This window comes from Mus pahari, chromosome 10 (assembly GCF_900095145.1).
Source record: "Mus pahari chromosome 10, PAHARI_EIJ_v1.1, whole genome shotgun sequence".
Classification (NCBI taxonomy): Eukaryota; Metazoa; Chordata; class Mammalia; order Rodentia; family Muridae; genus Mus; species Mus pahari.
Window position 1 is genome coordinate 6,115,970 of NC_034599.1, and position 21,736 is coordinate 6,137,705.

At 40.2% G+C, this 21,736-nt stretch overlaps 1 protein-coding gene across 1 annotated transcript in view; it reads right to left on the bottom strand.

Annotated features, from left to right (window-relative positions):
• Positions 1 to 21,736, bottom strand: part of Cntn5 (contactin 5) — a 1,169,992-nt gene that overhangs the window by 485,921 nt on the left and 662,335 nt on the right. The window lies entirely within an intron of this gene.

Genomic DNA, 21,736 nt, shown 5'->3' on the forward strand with positions numbered 1-21,736 from the left:
ACACACACACACACACACACACACACACACACACACACACACACAGAGGAATCCTTTATTTTTTAAGCTCCTTTTTTTCACACAGAGGAATCCTTTATTTTTTAAGCTCCTTTTTTTATTGGATATTTTCTTTATTTACATTTTAAATGCTATCCCAGTTCCTGGTTTCCCCTCTGAAAACCCCCTCCCCCTATCCTCTCCCCAACTCATAACTCTGCATACAATTTCTTTTCGGATCCTTGTGTTCCATCTCTTCAGTCATGGGGGAATAGTGCTTCTGCTCTCCATCAATGCCTAACCCAAACATTATTGTCTTTCGTTCAAAGCCTACAGAGCAAAGCAAAATGTTTCTCCACTAAAGAACATTTCACATTACTGATTAGAATTTTTATATTCCATTCTCTATACTCCTTTTTTAAAAGTTTACTCAAAATTGAATTGCTTCTTTTGTTTCTCTTTTTTATCAGTAAGTATATTTTAAAAATTTCAAAATAGCAAAAAAATCTTTGAAGTTAAACATTAAGAAAATGTTAATTTCAAGTACAGTGAGAAGAATTATCAATAATATTTGCATGATGTTTTTAGAACATGATTTTAATGTTCAACTGTTAATATTCAAGACATAATAATTATATTAAGATATATTTCATTGTTATGTCTACCTTTTCATTTCTTATTTTATTAATTTGGATACTGTTTCTGTGCCCTCTGGTTAGTCTGCCTAAGAGGAAAACTCATGGCTCTGAGTGCCTCCAAAAAGAAACTAGAGAGAGCATACACTAGCAGCCTGACCGCACATCTAAAAGCTCTAGAACAAAATGAAGCAAATACACCCAAGAGGAGTAGACAGCAGGAAATAATCAAACTCAGGGCTGTAACCAACCAAGTAGAAACATAAAGAACTATACAAAGAATCAACAAAAGAGTAGCTGGTACTTTGAGAAAATCAGCAAAATAGATAAACCCTTAGGCATACTAACCAGTCAATAGTTTGACAAACATTAGTTTATATTTATTTTTGCTTCTGTTATATAAGTTTAAATTTTAAATCACTGTGATAGATATTTCTCCATCCTTCAAAAGAATGTGAGACTATAGCTTAAAATACATTTTGTTCTTAAGATCCGAGTTTACTAGTTTGAGTATCATTGTTTGAGTATCATTGTTTGAGAAGGGTTAATTCATACATTGGAGAGACGATCTAGTGGTTAAGAGCACTTAACATTCTCTTTAAAAGGACCAAGTTTTGGTCACAGCACACACATGGTATTTATAACTCTCTAACTGCTTTTTAACACCCTCTTCTTACCATCACACATATGTATGTGGTGAACATATGTATATACTCATTCACACACATACAGTAAGTGAGTAATACTATATTAGCACTCAAGATTTATGAGGGGTATTTTTTTATGAACAGATCAGATAAAAAGTGATGTGAAGTCTACTGTACAGAGATATTTGCTGATGAAACTCAAAGGGAGCTCCCTTAATGCAAACACTTCTCATATAAAAAAGAACAGATTTCTTTTTCAGAACTCACAGTGGAAAACTACACATGATAGAATGTTTTCTTTTTTTTTTTTTTTTCCTATCCCCATTGAGGGAAAATTTAATCTGGCCAAAAGATGGCTGAATGAAAATATTAATGTTTCCTGGTGATATTAAAGAACATAAAATGATGCAATCACTATCCTGCAGGCTTCCTCAAAGGAGTCCTTTCCATAAGTCTTAAGTGTCCCTCCTGCTGCAGTGAAGAAACAAGTTGAATTAACCCCCCACAGGCTTGCTGTAGGACCTTGCATGTGGTCAGTGCTGAGTTAGAATGACTGAATCCAAAAGCCCCTAAAAGCTATAAGAATCATTTTCCATAAGTTTTCAATACAAATATAAATAATATTAAAAGGCAATATTCTTGGAAGCTATTCAGATGAATTCAAGAATATTCCTATAGTTGTATCAGAATTTATAGGGCTGGGACAGCCAAAATTTGGAAGGTTTTCTCTTCTGTTTCACTGATGCTCCTTTTACCTCCTTCTTCCCCTGGTCTTTTTCTTCTACTTTGAAATAGCCTCCATAGCGTTATGATTTTGTAATCAGATGTTTTATATTTTATTAAAAAGTACCCTTAATAGTGACAATAAAAAACAACAAAGCTTAAGAATATGAACGAGATCATTGCTAGGATGCTGAAATTGCACCCCATCAACAGAAGCTACAGAAGGTACAGAGAGAAGGGGAGAAGAGTAGGAGAGGTCTGGTAAGAAAACACAACATTTGAAGGGGATTTGGTATTTTTTTATAGTTATGAGATGAGTCAATTCTTTGAAAGGCGTTTAACCCAGTGAAATATAAATCTCGAGTAGTTTAGGCACTGTTTCTTATTGCCTGAGCATATAAATGACATTACAAAGAAAGGATTTTCATTAAAGCAAGCAGTAATTAGTATCAGAACTAGTTATTGTCATATGAGCATTCCGGCAAAAGTATGGCGGATGTTCTTTGGACTATAAACCACAGAGAAATCACAAGTGAGCTTTTAAGTCATGTACTTATTTGTCAATTATAGATCTACCACATGTCTGATCCATCCTCTACTGACTCATGTCACAGTTTTTTAAGATTAGCCCTGGACTAGTAAGCCTAGTAATGTTAATAATAATACTAGTAAGCCTAGTAATAATAAGTAATGTTATTTCTTTTTTAGAACAAAGCAGGATTACAACTTTCCTGAAACCTATACATCCTATTCTTTCCCTTCCCCTTTACCTGTGGCAAGGGTCACATTTTGTGTTACAGGGGGATAGATTGTTCCTGGTCTTTTTTTTTCTTTTTTCTTCTTTTTCTTTTCTTTTCTTTTTATTTAAAACTACTTTCTGCTTGGAACTAAAGCCTGAGACCAAAATCTCAAAAAATATCTTCATCACTAAGAATAAAAGACTTATACTTCATAAGTAATATTTGTAGACAAAACATCTTCCATGATTACACACACACACACACACACACACAGACACACACACACAGACACACACACACACACACACACATATATATATATATATATATATATATATATATATATACATATATATATATATATATACATATACATATATATTGGATTTTATTTATTTCATTTATTTTTCACAATACTGAAATATTTAAAGCAACATGCATATCAATAGGAAAATCCTTATTTAGATAACTTTTCTGAAAGCTATAAGAAGACAGTGGTTTAAATCTGTTTAAATCTGGTTTACATATATATTGGATTTTCGAGACAAGGTTTCTCTGTATAGCCCTGGCTGTCCTGGAACTTACTTTGTAGACCAGGCTGGCCTCGAACTCAGAAATCCACCTGCCTCTGCCTCCCAAATGATGGGATTAAAGGCATGCACCACCACCATCCGGCCCATGATTATATTTTTAAATGACACGGTTTATAAAGTCACACACATAGTAGTCTTAAAATCACTCTCTAAAGCAACAAACCTGGATTCTTATTCATTTTAAGTGCACTCATATACTTTTCACACCATGCCTTACTAGTCTTTATTTCTTCTCTGGCCATAATTATTGTCCATTTTAATGCTTGTAGAAATGAGTGAGAGGACTCCATCCTTTTATAAAACACTTAAAATACGTATGTGAAAAATATGTGAAGAGGGCATATGAAGTCAGGAGGCAGGAGGGGCCGGTCTGAGAGGAAAGGACAGGGTAGGACATTGATACCAATCAAACATATTGTGTATGTGTATGAGATTCTCAACCAATAAAATCATGTGTTTGAACACATTTAACCAGTTGCCACCAGATTTAAACCACTGTCTTCTTATAGCTTTCTGAAAAGTTATCTAAATAAGGATTTTCCTATTGATATGCATGTTGCTTTAAATATTTCAGTATTGTGAAAAATAAATGAAATAATTTCACCTAAATTTATTACTAACTTTCAGAGATTACAAGAAGCTCCTAACATTCTCCCATGATAGACACACACACCTGAGGAGAGGTGAAGTTATTAAGCCCCCTTCTGTCTTACAGATTTTTGTAGACATCAACCTGACCTCAGAGCAATCAGTAGCCAATCTTCTCAGACACCCTGTTTTGTATACCTGATATAGTGATGTGTTGAAAGGGCACTGATACGACTAGAGCTCATGGAGTATAACAAGAGACAAAGCACTGAGGAGGCTGGATCCCATGGAGTATACTGAGAGACTTTCAGTGTCATGAACTCTGCCCAGGACTTCAACTCAACACAGCTGCACATCACATCATGGAGAAAGGAAAGGAGAAACAGCCTGTGTCCCTAACCTGGACCAGTGTGTGTATGTGCACATGAAGAGGGCATGAACTAAGATGGATGCTAACTACAGTGTGTTACTTGGCATGAGGATAGCTTCTGTTTCTTTAAAATACTGATATTAAATCATAAGTTTTTCACTATCCTAAGACAGAGGTTAAGGAGTCAAACATGCCAAGAAACTTACAAAAGCAGTTGTTTTAAAAATCCAGGTGTTGGCTAGACAGTCTGCTTCCCAGAAGACACCATATCCTGAGGCATCCCAGAAGATACACTGCACTCAGTTGATAAGAACCACTCCCCACCCCACCCCACCCATGAAGTGCAAGGGCTGCTGCAGGGAACCCAGTGGTCTCAGATCCCATCACTCCCCAACCCCCCACCTGCTGAATACCACTCTCCTGCCTGGTCTTTTCTGTTGGGCCAGACTGCTAGCCAGCCTGCTCTCCTGAAGATACTATATCATGAGCCATCCCAGAAGATCCTCAGAGCAGGATCACTCAGAGCAGTCAGGCAACTGACACCACAGCCTGAGGCATTTCAGGAGATCTACTATACACAGGGCAACTGAACAACTGATCAGCAGCTTGTCTGCTCCCCTGAAGACACCGCAGGTTGAAGGCATCCCAGGAGCTCCTCTGTACACAAGGCAACTGGGCAACAGACACCATAGTCTGAAGACCTACCAGGGGCTCTGTGACATGCAGGGCAACTGACCTGACAGACTGAAAGCCTCCCTGAAGTTCTGCTGCACACAGGGAAACAGATACCACAGTCTATAGGGCCCCTAGAGAACATCTTCACACAGGACTTGACTGTTCCTCTGAAGACCCAGCAGCCTCTCAGGAGAGCTACTGCACCTGGGGCAACAGATTAGCAGCTTCTCTGGCCCTCTGAAGAGTCTCCAGTCAGAAGGCCCCACAGGTGCTCCGCTACAGTCAGGGCTGCATGTCTACCAGGAGACCTGAAGCAACCAAGGGAAAAAAATGGCAGACTCCAGACAGAGTCACCCAGACCAGCAAACACCAGGGATAGCCAGATGGTGAGAGGCAAGGGAAAGACCATAAGCAACAGTAGCCAATATATGTGCACATCATCAAGACCCAATTCTCCCACCACAGCAAGCCCTGAAGAGGCAAGGGAAAAACCATAAACAACAGTAGCCAATATATGTGCACATCATCAGGACCCAATTCTCCCACCACAGCAAGCCCTGAATACACCAGCACACCTAAAATTCAGAAAGCTGACCTAAACTCCTATCTCATGAAGATAATAAAGTCCTTTAATGAGGATATAAATAACTCACTGAAAGAAATACAGGAAAACACAGGTAGACAAGTCTTTAAAGTGGAAACTAATAAATCTCTTAGAGAAATACAGGAAAACACTATCAAACAGGTTAAGGAATTGAATAAAGCAGTCCAAGACCTAAAGTGGAAGTAGAACCAATAAAGAAAACACAAATGGAAGCAAACCTGTAAATGGAAATCTTAGGAAAGAATTCAGGAATTACAGATGTATCACCAACAGAATACAAGAGATAGAAGAGAGAATTCAGATGTAGAAGATACCATAGAAGAGACTGACACAACTATCAAAGAAAATTTAAAACATAAAAAATTCCTAACCCAAAGCATCCAGGAAATTCAGGACACAATGAAAAGTCCAAATCTAAGAATAATCAGAATAGAGGAGAATCAAGATTCCCAGCTCAAAGGACCAGAAAATGTCTTCAATAAAATCATAGAAAAAAAACTTCCCCAACCTAAAAATGAGATGGTCATAAAGGTACAAGAAGTCTGTAGAACACCAAATAAATGGGACTAGAAAAGAAAATGCTCTAGTCACATAATAATCAAAGCATTAAATGCACAGAACAAAGAAAGAATATTAAAAGCTAAAAGGGAAAATGGCCAAGTAACATACAAAGATAGACCTATCAGAATGACAACAGACTTCTCAACAGAGACTATGAACGTCAAAAGAGCATGGTCAGAGGTCATATAGACTCTAAGAGAACACAAATGCCAGCCCAGGCTACTATACCCAGCAAAACTCTAAATCAACATAGATGGAGAAAACAAAATATTCCAGGACAAAATCAAATTCAAACTATATCAATCTACCAATCCAGGCATACAGAGGATTCTAGAAAGAAAACTCCAAAACAAGGAAGGTACCTACACCAAAGAAAAGACAAGATATTAAGCATCTCATAGCAAAGCCAAAACGAGAGAACCACCAGCACATAAAGCCACCTACAAAAACAAACATACCAGGAACCAACAGTTAAATATTTTTAATATCTCTCAATATTAATGGACTCAACTCACCTATAAAAAGACAAAAGCTAACAGACTGGATATGCAAACAAGATCCAGCATTTTGCTGCATACAGAAAACACGCCTCAATAACAAACACAGAGACTTTTCCTGAGTAAAAGAATGAAAAAAGGTCTTCTAAGCAAATGTACCCTTGAAACAAGCTGGAGTTTCTATCCTAATATGCAATAAAATAGACTTTCAACCAAAAGATATCAAGTGCAATGAAGAAGGACACTAAATATTCATCAAAGAGAAAAATGCACAAAAAGAAAGTCTCAGTTCCGAATATCTATGCCCCAAATGCAAGGGCATATACATTCATTAAAAAAAAAAAAAAAAAAAAAAAAAAACTTTACCAAAGCTCAAAACACACACTGAAACCCAAATAATAATAGTGGGAGACTTCAATACCCCACTCTCACCAATGAACAGGTCATTGAAACAGGAACTAAACAGAGACATAGTGAAATTAATAGAGGTTATGAACCAAATGGATTTAACAGATATCTACTAAACATTTCACCCTAAAAAAAAAAAAAAAATACACACTCTTCTCAGCACCTCATGGTACTTTCTCCAATCGACCATATAATCAGTCACAAAACAACCCTCCACCAATACAAGAAGATTGAAATAATACATGCACCCTATCAGATCACTATTGCCTAAGGCTGGTTGTAAATAACAGCAAAAACTACAGAAAGCTCACATATACATGGAAACTGAAGAACTCTCTACTCAATGATAACTCGGCCAGTGAATGAATAAAGAAAAAAATTAAAGACTTTCTGGAATTTAATGAAAATGTTGACACATCATACCCCAAAATATTGGACACAATGAAAGCACTGCTAATAGGAAAATTGACAGCACTAAGTGCCCTGGAAAAGAAACTAGAGAGATGTTACACTAGCAACTTAACGGTTTACCTGAGAGCTCTAGAACAAAAAGAAGCAATCCCATCAAAATCCCAACACAATCCTTCAAATACATGGAAAGAGCAATTCTCAAATTCATCTAGAAAGGCAAAAACCCAGAATAGTGAAAACAATCCTTAACAATAAGAGAAAGCCTGAGGGAATCACCATCCCTTACCTCAAGCCTTACTACAGAGCAATAGTGATAAAAGAAGCTAAGGAGGAGATGGACCCTGTAGGAGCACCAGCAGTTTCAATTAACCTGGACCCTGAGATGTCTCAAACACTGGACCACCAACCAGGCAGCATACAAGAGCTGATATAAGAATCCCAACACATATAGAGCAGAGAACTGTTGGGTCTGGGTTCAGTCAGAGAAGATGCACCTGACACTCAAGGGACTGGAGGCTCCAGGGAGTTTAGAGGTCTGGTGGGGTAGGGGGTTGGGGGATATAGTACTTCCTTATGGATACAGGGGCAAGGGGAGGTATGAATTGTGGAACAACAGGTGGTGTGTGTATAAATAAATAAATAAATAAATAAATAAATAAATAAATAAATAAATAAATATATAAATAAAAATCCAGGTGTCTCCTAATCATGAAGGCATCTGTGTATGAGTATGTATTGCTTTTAAAGAAAATATTTATTTTTAGCTATAAAAATTTAATCTTTCTTTGCACCAAATGATTCATTTATAATTATCTTTGCAAAAAAAAAATCATTGACATTGAAAAGGTCACATGCAAACCAATGGGATCTATTATGAGATCCTCAGAGATCTAAACCATTGTGTTTTGTCTTCTCCCTTTTCTTTGTTTCTTTGTTTCTTTCTTTGTTTCTTTCTTTGTTTCTTTCTTTGTTTCTTTCTTTGTTTCTTTCTTTGTTTCTTTGTTTCTTTCTTTTTTTCTTTCTTTTTATTTTTTTTTTAAAGAAATCCTGGTTGAGGACTATGTCTATGTTAAACATCTCTTGGGGACTCAGTAAAGTTGAAGACCTAACTTATGCATCTAGACAACTTGCAATCTATTTTACTGGCCAGCATTTAATTTTTTAAAACAAGAACATATAAAATTAAATAGGCATATGTCTTCAGAGAGACAGGATGAAGGTTTGAATATGCAAAATAGCATCTTTTTTCCTTTTTTAAAAATTACATATTTTCTTTATTTACATTTCAAATGTTATCACTTTTCCTGGTTTCCACTCCAAAAACACCCTATTCCACCCCCCTCCTCCTGCTCACCAACTCACCCACCCTGCTTCCCTGTCCTGGCATTCCCCTACATTGGGCATCAAGCCTTCTCAGGGCCTCTCCTCCCATTGATGTCCATCAAGGCCATCCTCTGCTACACATAGAGCTGGAGTCATAGGTCCCTCCGTGTAAAATTTTTGGTTGGTGGTTTAGTTCCTGGGAGCTCTGGGGGTAATGGCTGCTTCCTCCTATGGAGCTGCAAAATAGCATCTTATGGTGAACACCAGCTTCTGATGTTTTATACAAACTTAAGAGTATTTTGCTCAAATTTAATATTTGAAAACTTACTTTATTTTTTAACTAAGTGTATTTATGTGTGAGTCTGTACACCTGAGTAGAGGTGCACTCAGAAGTCAGAGGTATTGGATTTTGCTAGAGTTGGAGATACAGGGATCTGTGAGCATCCTGATGTGTGTTCTGAGAAATGAACTTGTGTCCTCCAGAAGAGAAGCAACCTCTCTTAAACACAGTCATTTCTCCAGCCTGAAATTTCTTGAGCCTGAAATTTAAGTCATCTATCAACTGGCTCTACTATACTCTCATAGGATGTTTTTAAATATTGAAAGGATTCCTTCTCATGTTTTCTCACGGTTCCCAGCATATATTTACTAAAATGCAATTGTCAGTATTATTAGTGTGGCCTTCTGTGTCACTGTTACCCCACTACCACTCCCAATTTAAAGCCAACTTGACTTCACAGAGGACCAATTTTCTTAGGATTAAGATAATTTTGAAAAAGGAAAAAGATGCATTTGTGCAAACCATGTGTAAAGCACTGTTACAGTATGGACTCTCCCACTCGGATCTCAGCTTGGAGCCAGCTTGGAGCTACCTAGCCCTACTACCTTCCATTTAGATCCCTTCAATCTCTCCTCCTACTTTTTTTTAGGACTTTGATAACAAGGTCTCATTCTGGACTTCCAGATCCACCCCAGTCTGAGGCTCATTCATTCACTGACATCGAAATGTCCTTAGCATTCTTTTCCTTTCCTTTTGGCTAATTTTTCTTCTCTAAGGTTAATACAAGCTTCAAAATGGTAAAATCTTAATCGCTGTATTGATTCTACTTTGATCTTCTCTTACATTGATAGATATTATGCTTTCCCACACATTTGCAGGCAAGTCTGTTAGTATATAGAGTCATAATAAATGGATTATGACAATCTCAAGAAACTAAGACTGTAAGGAGAGAGGCAATAGCAGCATTGACTTTACCATGTGTGGGGAAGGTAAGTAGTGTAATGTTACAAAACACTTCAAGATCACAGACGTCTCTGAAATCCATACCTCACCTTCTATCCTAACCCTCCCCATCACACACACACACACACACACACACACACACACACACACACCACATACACATGAGCAATTTGAGCATGAGGATGCTCACTGTGTACATAAACATCTGTTCTAATATAAAACAGGCATGTTCACTACAAGGGTAGCATAGAGCATCAGCAAGGAAGGTGGTCTTGTTTGGGGTCTGTGTTCCACTGCCTCTGGCAAGTATGTGATCCTGCATGGACTCCTTGCTTACACTTATGCAGTGATCTTGCCCCTGGCCACACTGTCATGAATTAAAAAGGTCCTCTGAAAAAGCACATAAATGTCTACATTGTAATAAGGTTCTTCCCCCTTCATGGTTTATCCTATGCCTCATTTTCCTCATCTGTCTTGTAGGAGTTATGATTCTATTTCCCAAAGGGCTTGCTACAAGGATGGGAAGAAATGAACATACATTAAAGGACTGGGACCACCAGTAATGCTTGCCAAAGAAACTATTCAATAAAGCTCAGCCACCATTATGACTCTAAGATAAGCTGAGGATTTACGGATTCAGTGAATGCTTACCTGAGGCTAGATTTTGAATCACATACCATAAGAAAGTATAAGCTAAGAGTGATAGCTAATATGTTTGACTTCATAAGCAGAAAGCAGAAATTCACTTTAATTTTCAAATACGCTTACAGAAATCATTATATTTCCTACATCTAAATTCATCCCAAATATTTGACAAAATTAACAGATGCTTTAACAGACTGGTGTGTTTAATTTAATTTCTTCTCATATTTTTACTTCTCTTCGTAATAATCAACAGGTTGAGAATCTGGAAGATATTTACAATAACATTTTTCTGCATTTGTACATTTACACAATTGATTGATACATAATTTTGTTAAAATGAAATCAGTTGAAATGCTTCAAAGATTTGGGTTAAGTGATTAGAAAATAATAAGTACATTCTTTTTATATTTTTCATCAAGCATGAAATAGCTGTTTGGTTTTATTATTAAGAAATATACACATTTATAATCTTTCAGAATATTGAAGGGAAGGACATACCTACTGAGAGTATTTATTTTGGAGTGTGTGCTAAGACTAAGTAACTGGATTAGTTATAAAACTTGTTTATAAATTTAGTAAACAGATTTAAAACCATTCATAATTATGAATATCATAACTTCATCTAATGAACTTAGAAAATAGTGAAACTTTAACTAACTTAGCTGCATGTTAGTTTATTCGTCCTCAACCTCATAACATAATAATAACAAATTGTTTTTCTTTAGATTCTCTTATCTCCTTCCTTGAGACAGCTCTTAAGATGCAACATAAAGAAGGAGGGCTTCTCAGTCCAGCTCTTTCAAAGGACTTGTTTGGCTCTCTGGAACGTCATCACAATGACTGTTAGTACCAGGATACTCCAAACCTGGCCTAACCATATGACCCTTGACCTGCATTGCCAGGACAAAGACCTTCAATCCCACAATCCACTTGACACAGTTCCCGCCCTCACTGGCGTGACATCATTTCCTGTATAAAATAGGAAGCCACCCGTCCTCTCTCTCTTTCTCTCTCTCCTTTTCTCTACCCTTCTACCCGCTTCGCTGCTCCCCTATACCCACATAATAAACCTCTCCCAAGTGGAACACCTTGACCTGGTCTGCTGCTTGGTTTATCCGCCCAAAATATAAAATTGGTGCTGAAAACCTGGGAATGATTGATTAAGCAGAAAAAACAGCAGCCATACCAGTGCCTGGTGTGCCTGAGGGGCACTCAGTGGATGCAGCGGCAGGTACTGAACACAACATCCACAGTAAGATTCCCATGGCCTTGAAGCCATGTGCTCTCTCCATCACAGTGGCTCACCTTGAAACTCCCCTTTCCCCTCTCCAAGTCAGAACTCTTGGCGACCCCAGCTCCTGCTGGGTTTTTTAAATCCCAATCAGAAGGTATCAACCACCATTAAGCCTTTGTCCCCACTCTAGGGTTGCCTGAGAAATGACACAGGCTCATGCAAAGGCCAGGGGGGAAGGAGAGCAACTGTCCGCCATTTCCACCACGTGACCCACCACTGTCCCGGGGCACAGAAACTTTAAACTAAGTCAGCTGTGCCATTCCCACGTGCCTTATAGGCCAGGCTTCCACACTCCCATTTTACTGGTTCACTAAAAACTCTCATGCAGACACCGGCAGGGCCTGTCAGTGGGGAGTAGCCTCCAGTTCAGAACAGAGCCTGGGCAGCTCTGCCCAAGGACTAAGAGGATAGACCCCAGCTGACATAGCAGAGACACCGCCCATGATCTTGCTCTCAGAAGCTGCTCTTTCCATACAATCCCCCAGCAGGTCGGTCCCCCAGTGGGTTGGTTGAAATCCCTGGCCAGGGTGGAGCACTTCCCACAGTAAGTCCAGGACTTACTGGGTAGCCACTTTCTGATTTTCTTTTTGGTTTCTGAGTTGTTCTCCAGATGCCAATAGAACATAAAAGGAACCTCCAGAGCATGGGCAACCACGTGTCCTCAGAGAAAACCTTGAGTCCTTAAAGTTCATGCCTCCTTTAAAGGCACCAAAATTGATATCTCTTTGCAATAAAGTCCGGACTCAGTACTCACTAGATAATGGTTCTCAATGGCCAATTAATGGCACCTTAGACCCAGTTCTTTTAAGGGATCTTAATACATACTGCCAGCAAGCTGGTAAATGGGAAGAGGTTACCTATGCAAAATCTTTCATCTATCTTCATTCCAATTCTGCTGTGTTCTTCCTGCTCTCCAACTCAACTCCTATTAGCCATGAACCCTGCACAATCACACTGGATGATACTACATTACTGGATCCAGCTTATGAACCACCTCCTTTCCACCATAGGCCTGCTTCTGCACCATTTAGAACCCAAACTGCTACCTCGGCTTCCCCCCACCGAGGTACAGATTACTATGCCCAGTCCAAGACCTTAAGGAAGTCAATAAGAGAACTCAAGACATTCACCCCACAGTGCTAAACCCTTATAGCCTGCTCAGCACACTGCCATCTGAGTGAACCTGGTATATGGTCTTAGATCTTAAAGATGCTTTCTTCTGTCTGAGGTTATACCCTAATAGCCAACCCCTGTTTGCCTTCAAGTGGCGAGATCCAGAAAGTGGAAGGACCAGACAGCTTACGTGGACAAGATTGCCTCAGGGGTTCAAGAATTCACCTACCTTGTTTGCCAAGGCCTTACACCGAATCTTGCCTCTTTTTGAGCCAATAATCCCCAGGTGACACTTCTGCAATTCATTGATGACCTTTTACTAGTTTCAGAAACACACGAGGAGTGCAAACTTGGGACTCAGAACATCCTGGTCGAGTTGGGTGAGTTGGGGTATCGGGTTTCAGATAAAAAGGCACAGTTATGCCGGATGGAAGTGACCTACTTGGATACATCCTGAAGAATGGACAATGATGGCTCACAGAAGCCAGGAAGCAGACAGTGATGCAGATCCCGACCCTGACAGCCCCTTGCCAGGTAAGAGAATTCTTAGGGATGGCAGAATTCTGTAGACTTTGGGTTCCGAGATTTGCCACTCTAGTGGCCCCATTGTAACCCCAAACCAAAGAAAAAGGGAATTCACCTGGACCCAGGAACATCAATCAGCTTTTGAGACTCTAAAAAAGGTCCTGCTGCAGGCCCCTGCCCTAGAACTGCTGGACCTGAACAAAACTTTCACCCTATATATCGACGAAAGGAACGAGGAAGCTAGGGGGCTCCCCACTCAAGCTTAAGGGCCCTGGAAGCGCCCAGTAGCTTACCTATCAAAGAAACTGGACTCTGTGGCTAGTGGGTGGCCTTCCTGCCTACGAGCTATAGCGGCTATGGCTGTGTTGGTAAAAGATGCTGATAAGCTAACAATGGAGCAGAGCATCACTGTGGTGGACCCACACTTGCTTGAGAGTATTTTCAGGCAGCCCCCTGACTGCTGGATGACCAACCTCTGAATGACTCACTATCAGAGTTTGCTGCTGATGGAGCATGTGACCTTCGCTCCCCCTGCCATCCTCAACCCTGCTACCTTACTGCCTGAAGCCCCTGTACACAAATGTGAGGAGGTACTGGCAGAAGAAACTGGAATTCGGCCAGACCTCACAGACCAACCGTGGCTAGGAACAGTGACCTGTTTCACTGATGGAAGCAGCTTCATGCTGGAAGGTAAACACAGAGCAGGGGCAGTGGTAGTAGTGTTAGTAGTCTGTCATTTGGGCCAGCAGTCTGCCTGAGGGGACATCAGCAGAGAGCAGAGCTCATCGCTCTAACCCAGGCTTTAAGGCTGGCAGAAGGAAAGGCCATTAACATTTACACTGATAACCAATATGCCTTCACTATGGCTCATGTCCATGGGGCGATCGACAGACAGTGTGGACTCTTGACTTCCACCAGGAAGGACATTACAAATAAGGATTAGATCCTCAGTTTGTTAGAAGCTATCCACCTGCCTTGCAGGGTGGCAATCATCCATTGCCCAGGACATCAAAGGGGGACCGGACCAATAGAAAGAGGGAACCAAATGGCAAACCAAGTGGCCTGTGCTAACCCCTGATGACTGTGCCCTGGCAGCTGGGCTAGACTCATGGGATATCCCCGACACTGATCTGGAAGCTTCTAAGCAGACTAAGCCTCCAAATTCGGATTATTCCGCCTGCAATGACCAGACTTCCTATGTAAATATTGGATGTTGTTTCGCAAAAGCTAGAGATGACATGGCGAACAGTGAGTTTTATGTGCGTCCCAGGGATGGGAGGGACAGGAACACAGAGAAAACATGTGGAGGGTCAGATCATTCTTTTTTTTTTTTGCAGAGAATGGGGATGTGAGACCACAGGGCAGGCGTATTGGAATCCCTCCTCCACCTGGGACCTCATCACGGTCTGCAGAAATTGGACTGGTGACCCATGGAACAGGGTGTTATAACAGTGGCCATTGCCAGCCCCTTCACATAGAATTCACACAGAAGGGAAAACAGTTTGGAGGCTGGGATAAAGGCAGGATGTGGGGACTGAGGTACTATGTGTCCGGAATGAATCCTGGATTCACTTTCCAAATTAGACTCAAGGCGAGACTCTGCCAGGGCAGCCCATTGGTCCCAATAAGGTGCTATTTGACCAGAGCCCACTTACACCTCTTCGGCTACCCCTTCCCACAGTGGCACCCTCCCTGGGTCTGGGTACCACCCCCAATACTGTCACTGCTCCAACTGCACTTCCAAAACCTCGAACTGAGCCTGTCCTGAAGACCAGGGACCAGCTCTTCAATTTGATCTTGGGGGCGTACCAGGCCCTCAATAACACCAGGCCAGATGACACAAATTCTTGTTGGCTCTGCTTGTCAGCAGGGCCACCCTATTACGAGGGGATCGCCACTAGTCTGAGCTTTAACAATACCACTAGTCACTCTAACTGTGACTGGGGAGGCACGGGCAGTCTGACCCTGACTGAAGTGACCGGGCAGGGTACCTATGTAGGGACAGTGGCCCCGAAATATGAGCACCTCTGTAAGCAGACCATTCTAGTTCATACCTCTACTAATTTCTACCTGGCCCCTAACAGAGGGTGGTGGGCCTGCAACACGGGGCTCACCCCATGCATAGCTACTGGCATTTTCAATGACTCTGATGATTTTTGTGTATTAATTCAGCTATTACCCAGAATTTATTACCATGAGCCTGAGGGACTAGAAGATCATTTTGATAATCAGGTGACTGTGACTAGGTACAGGTGAGAACCGGTTACTCTCACTCTAGCCATACTCTTGGGGGCAGGAGTGGCAGCAGGAATTAGCACTGGTATTGCTGCCCTGATCACAAGAGACCAACATCTCGCTGCATTACATGAGGCTGTTAATGAAGATATTGAGGCTATACAAAAATCTGTCAGTGCCTTGGAAAAATCCCTAACCTCCCTTTCTGTGGTTGTGTTGCAGAATAGGAGGGGCTTAGATCTCTTAATCCTTAAGGAAGGGGGCCTTTGTGCAGCCCTTAAAGAAGAGTGCTGTTTCTATGCGGATCACACAGGTATAGTTAGGGATCCCATGCAGAGGCTCAAAGAAAGACTAGAGAGAAGAAAAAGGGATCGAGAAGCCCACCAAGGATGGTATGAATCCTGGTTTACCAGCTCCCCCTGGCTGACTACTCTGTTGTCAGCCATCACTGGACCATTGAGAATTCTGCTTTTGCTCTTAACTTTTGCACCCTGCTTGATTAATTGACTAATTGCCTTTGTTAGAGACAGAATCAATACAGAACAGCTCATGGTACTTAGGCATCAATATCAGACTATGAGTCCTCAAGAAGAAGATAATCTTTCGAATTCTAAGATTAGAATCATTTAGTAGAGAAAAAGAGGGGATTGAAGGGAAATGAAATTTAAGGCCTGTGATTCATGTAATTTATCATATAAGTCCAGAGAAAAAAGTTGTGGGCTTGGAAGCCTGAGGCAGAGAACACAGTGGGACAGGCCTGGGCACGCCTAGGCAGGCCATTGTTGGAACATTCCTGGGACTGATGGTTTGGAGTCATGTGTTAACCAGGTGTTCTGCTGACTTGCAAGTACCATTCAGTAAATGTGTGGTCATTCTGTTGATGTTTAAATGAGCCAATCGTGTGTAACCACACCAATTCCTGCTAGCCCCCACCCTCACACTATAAAAACCCCTAGCTTTCAAGCCACATGGTCGATTTCACGTTCTCCTGCATGAGATACAAATCACCCCGGAGATCCGCAATTAAACTATCTCGTGGTTTTGCATCAAGATGGTCATTTCTCGTGATTCCTGGGTGGGCGAGCGTCATCTCGGGTTTGGAGTGGGAAGGGCTCCCCATGGAAGCCTTTCACAACTAGGAAAAAAAATGGGTTCAGAACCCTAGATACCATTTGCCAAGATCACCCAGAAGTATCTCTAACTTCAGTGAAGTAAGCAGAAACAGACTAAAACTCAGGACATCCAGGCAAGAAAGTCTGGGTGAAAGGGACAGAAGCAAATTTTGTGAGAGACACTGCCTAAAGAAAATACGCTGGAGAACACTGAGCATGGTACCCAACATTTGGACACACAGGTACATGCAGAAGGCTCCCCCCACACTTGTTGATCAGTTTTATATTTCTTAGTACCTCAGCTTAGCTAGGTTAACACACAAAATATCTGTTTGGGGTATACCTAGTTTATTGCTAAGTCTATCAACACTAACATTGGTAAGGTTTTTTCCTTGTGATTTTGATGCTTTTATGAAAAAGTTAGTTCTTATAGAAGGCTAGGTTAATCCAAACATTGACCAGCCCTTGAACCCTGTATCTAGTAAGCTGCTTTTCTTTGCAAGAAAGAAAAATTCCACATAACTCAAACTTCGTGAAACAACGAAGTGACTGGTGATAATGACTGTGAGTGTTCAGAGAGAGAATTATCTAATCTGGTTTCCTGTATGACCTTTCATTCTTCCCATGGGTTGTAGTCTGGAAGGATGAAGTGGAGCCAAGAATGGGTGGAGTCTGAAGGATCCCAGCCTGTCTGGGTGTGCAGATGTCAGGTGGGGAGGCCTTCTTTGAGGATTTTAGTGTTATATCTCTCTTAGAGTCTCATCTTTGAAGTAGCTCTATCAATCTTCAGTGAAGTAGCTTATGTGCATATATGAACCTTGGGGTGTGGGAAGGAATTTTCAGAGTGAAAGTACATCATTGGCTAGAGTTTAAAGTATTGGGAATGCCTCATTTGCATGGAGAGACAGTTCAAGAATCCCAGGAACTTGCTGGGTGGCTTCTTATCTCTAAAGAGGAAGTTGAGCTTGTAGGTTTGCCCATGGAATAAGTGTCAGGGTTGGGCTCCCAAATAAGGTCAGAGAAAGGGAAGCACAAGAGGCAGAGGGAGGGAGGGACATGAGTGAGAGAGGATAGGGGGAGTGGAAAACAGAACTTGATCAGGTAAAGGCAGTGGGGTCAGGGGTTGGGGGGAGACAGGAAAGAAGCCCTGAATGAATGGGTGTAGGAGGTGGGGGGACCCTCCATAAAGTTCCAAACACCTGGGAGGTGAGAGACTCTCAGGACTCAAAGAGAGGAAACAGATGAAATACCCAACAATGGGGAAAGAGAACTTGAAGAGTGTACTTGCAGTAGAAAGACAGGGCATCAAGGGGAGGGATGGAGTTGCTATTCCACAGTCAAAAATTCTCAACCAGAGTTGTTCCTGTTTAAACGAATTTCAGGGAGAAAAATGGAGAAGAGACTGAGAGAAAGGACATCCAGTGACAGGACCAACTTGGGATCCATCTCAAGAGCAGGTTCTAAGGCCTGACACTATTACTGTTTGCTTACTGACAGAAGCCTAGCATGGTTTTTCTCTGAAAGGCCCAACAAGCACCAACTGAGACAGATGTAGATACTTACACCTAACCATTGGGCTGAAGAATGGAATATCTGTGGTTAAATTAGGGAACAGCTAGAAGAAGCTGAGGAAGAGGGTGACCCAATAGAACGAACAGCAGGCTCAACTAACTCAGACCCCTGAGATCTCTCAGACACTTAGTCACCAACCAGGCAGCATACCTGAGCTGGTCCTAGGCCCCACCACATATATATCAAAAGACTGCCTGGTCTGGGCTCAGTGGAATAAGATGTGTCTAACTAAAGAAACTTGAGGCCCCAGGGAGTGGGGAGGCCTAGTCATTGTTGGGAGGAGAACATCCTCTTGGAGACAGGGGGAGGAGCAACAGGGTGTGGAACTGTCAGGGAGGGTTGGAGGGGGAGACTATTGGGCTGTAAAAAAATAAAATAATAAAAAAGACTTAAATAACTTTAAGTCTTTGGAGAGAGTAATTTAAGATATCAGAAGGTGGGAAGATCAGGATTAGCCTAGTATAAATGGCCACTTTACAGACCTGGAAGAACAATATTCAACTTTATAAGGGAAAAAATATCCAGAATAGCAAAACAATAGTGTAAAATAAGGGGGAACAAAACCAAATATTTTGATAGACAGTAGGAGTTCACAACCTTGAAATCAGAGTAAAGGTGGGGTTATAGCACAGGGAACAAGGAGTCTTAGAAAAGAAGGAATTCCAGAAGGCCATAAGAGATAGGTAGAACATTACACCACACAATGAGAGGGGCTCTCATTGTACCTAGGAGAATAAGAACTGTGGTAAGCATGGAGGACTTCATACAAACTGGGAAACTATCAATTATTTTCTACTACTTATTGTTATACAAGGAAGGACTTTGGCTTAGGGTTCAGAGAGGAGAACTAGGTCACAGAAGGCTTATCATCCATGCTATAAGTGGTTTGGGAGTATTCAATGACAGGATCGTATAAAGGGAATTAGAGGTGGATAATCAGTTTAATTGGTAGCATATATTTAGCATTTGTATTAGTGAGAAAAATTCTATTACCATATTCTCTATTTAAAGAACTATCCCCAGTATTTTTATTGAGCCAATAAAATGACACATTAGTATGGCTCTTTATTTTTTCTTATGTATAAGTGGCCTTGGATATTAGTGCAATATCAATCCTTCAACAATTATTTCTATTCTAAAACACCCCAGTGTCGTATTAAAATGCAGAATGTGCAGCACAAGTGACCTTGAGATCCAGAGACACTGATGATGCCCAAGAAGGGAATTCTAATAACTTATATAAATTGGCTTAAGGAAAAAAATAGATGTGTGTGTGTGTGTGTGTGTGTGTGTGCATGTGTAAACTTTCAAATTCAAACATAAATAATATAACTAAACTCTAATTAGAAATGGTATATTTGATCATTTTACATTTTAAAGTCCTTACAAAGGACAGATAATTTCTCTGAGGGTTTGAAGTGGTGTTCAGTTGCAATATGTAGGCTTTTCCTTTTAAGTAAGTGTCTGTTAGCCTTCTAAATCAATGCCAACTTTGATAAATATCACAACATATATCCTCTTGGTAAGAGAATTGAAATTCTAGCTGATACTTTGAGTGATTTTCATTAACATATTGATTTCTAGATGGAGGGCCACTAGAATTTCTTTCTAGGTTCTATATGTGTCTGTGTTTCCAAAACCATGAGACTTTTACCACCTCCCTCCCACCCCCACACACACATAATTCACAATGTCGTACAGGCTATTCCCCATGTATAAAAAGTCTCCATTAAGTTGCTTATTTATAAAACCTAAGCAATTTCTAAAATTCTGAGGAAGCACATTACAACTATTTTGACATAGACTGGATCATTGCTGAACTTTGTCTAAATTTAGCATCTCCACCTCAAGTCCTGTCACTATAGAATAGAAACAGAATATGTTATATGTTTCACAGGCTGAACAGAAAAAGTAACTTTTTCATGAGTAAAACAGGTTCAAAAGTATCTTATGGCTTTTCTGGAAAAATACTTTTGACTTCATTAGACAAAAGTTGGTTGTTTTTCGTTTGTTATATGTTTGTTTTAATAAAGTGTAGCATTGATAGTAGTAAATTAAGAAAGCTTCATGTTTTATATCCAGCAGGTCTCTTGGATCAACTTGGAAATCTATGGGATGCTTAGGGGAATGTGTTAAAGAGAATCCAAGAGCTTTTGCCAAGCAAAAGAGGTTCAGAGCATTGTTTCCTGACAACTTAGCATCATTTGCAATGACAAAAGAAAACAGGTGCACAGAGGCAGTGTCTCTGTCTCTGTGTGTCTCAGTCTTTCTCTGTCTGTCTCTTTCTTGTCAAAGATAACATACACACACAATCTTCCTCTCAGACTAACAGAAAGGTTATTCACATTTTGAATGTGAATGGATTGGAAGGTACTGCAATATGAGAGTTGATGTGGTTGTTGAATGAAACTGTATTAACCTGAAATGCTTTAAGTCAACAATTTGAGATTCAACTCCCTTTGTTGCTCCAGTATATAAAACAATATGTCAGTTATGCTTAAGGAAAACCTCAAGTCAGCAATGCAGCAGAAAGCTGATTATAAACTATGCCCATGGAGCCTAGGCTAGCAAACACCATTGTTTATGGAAGTATCCTAAAAGGTTTCTTAGACTGAGTAAGTAGAAAACATTTGTTTGTTTATTTGCTTTTTACCTTGAACCAATAGTGACTATAATTTTTGTTGCTCTCTCCAGAATATTTCACCTAAAGGTCCCTAGGTAAAAATTAATGTAAGTATTATGCAGTCACATGCCTGTAATCTCACCTTTCATGAACTCAAGTAGACTCAGGCAGAACTAAGTATTTGTTAACAATACCCCATTTCAATAAAATAGAAAAAAAATCAAATGGCCTATAGTTGTCTAATCTTTGAATTAACAGCTAAAGCTTGCAACTCAATAAGAAATGTCCAGGTATATAGAAAACATTTCTACTAGCCCCACCTAGCCCTAATTATCTGAATTAAAAAATAAATTGACTCAAAGCTGTTATCAAAAATATCTGAATTTTATTTAATTGAGAACTCAAAACTTCGAGATTGGGAACTCTTTTAAATGATCTTCCTTAACTTCGCTGTTTCAGTGGCCTGATTTATATTATATAAAATTTAAAAGTGTACTTTATAAGTGATCTTATATACTTCCAATGAAAGCTTCCTTTTAGCTCATGCTGAAACTCTCTCTCTCTCTCTCTCTCTCTCTCTCTCTCTCTCTCTCTCTCTCTCT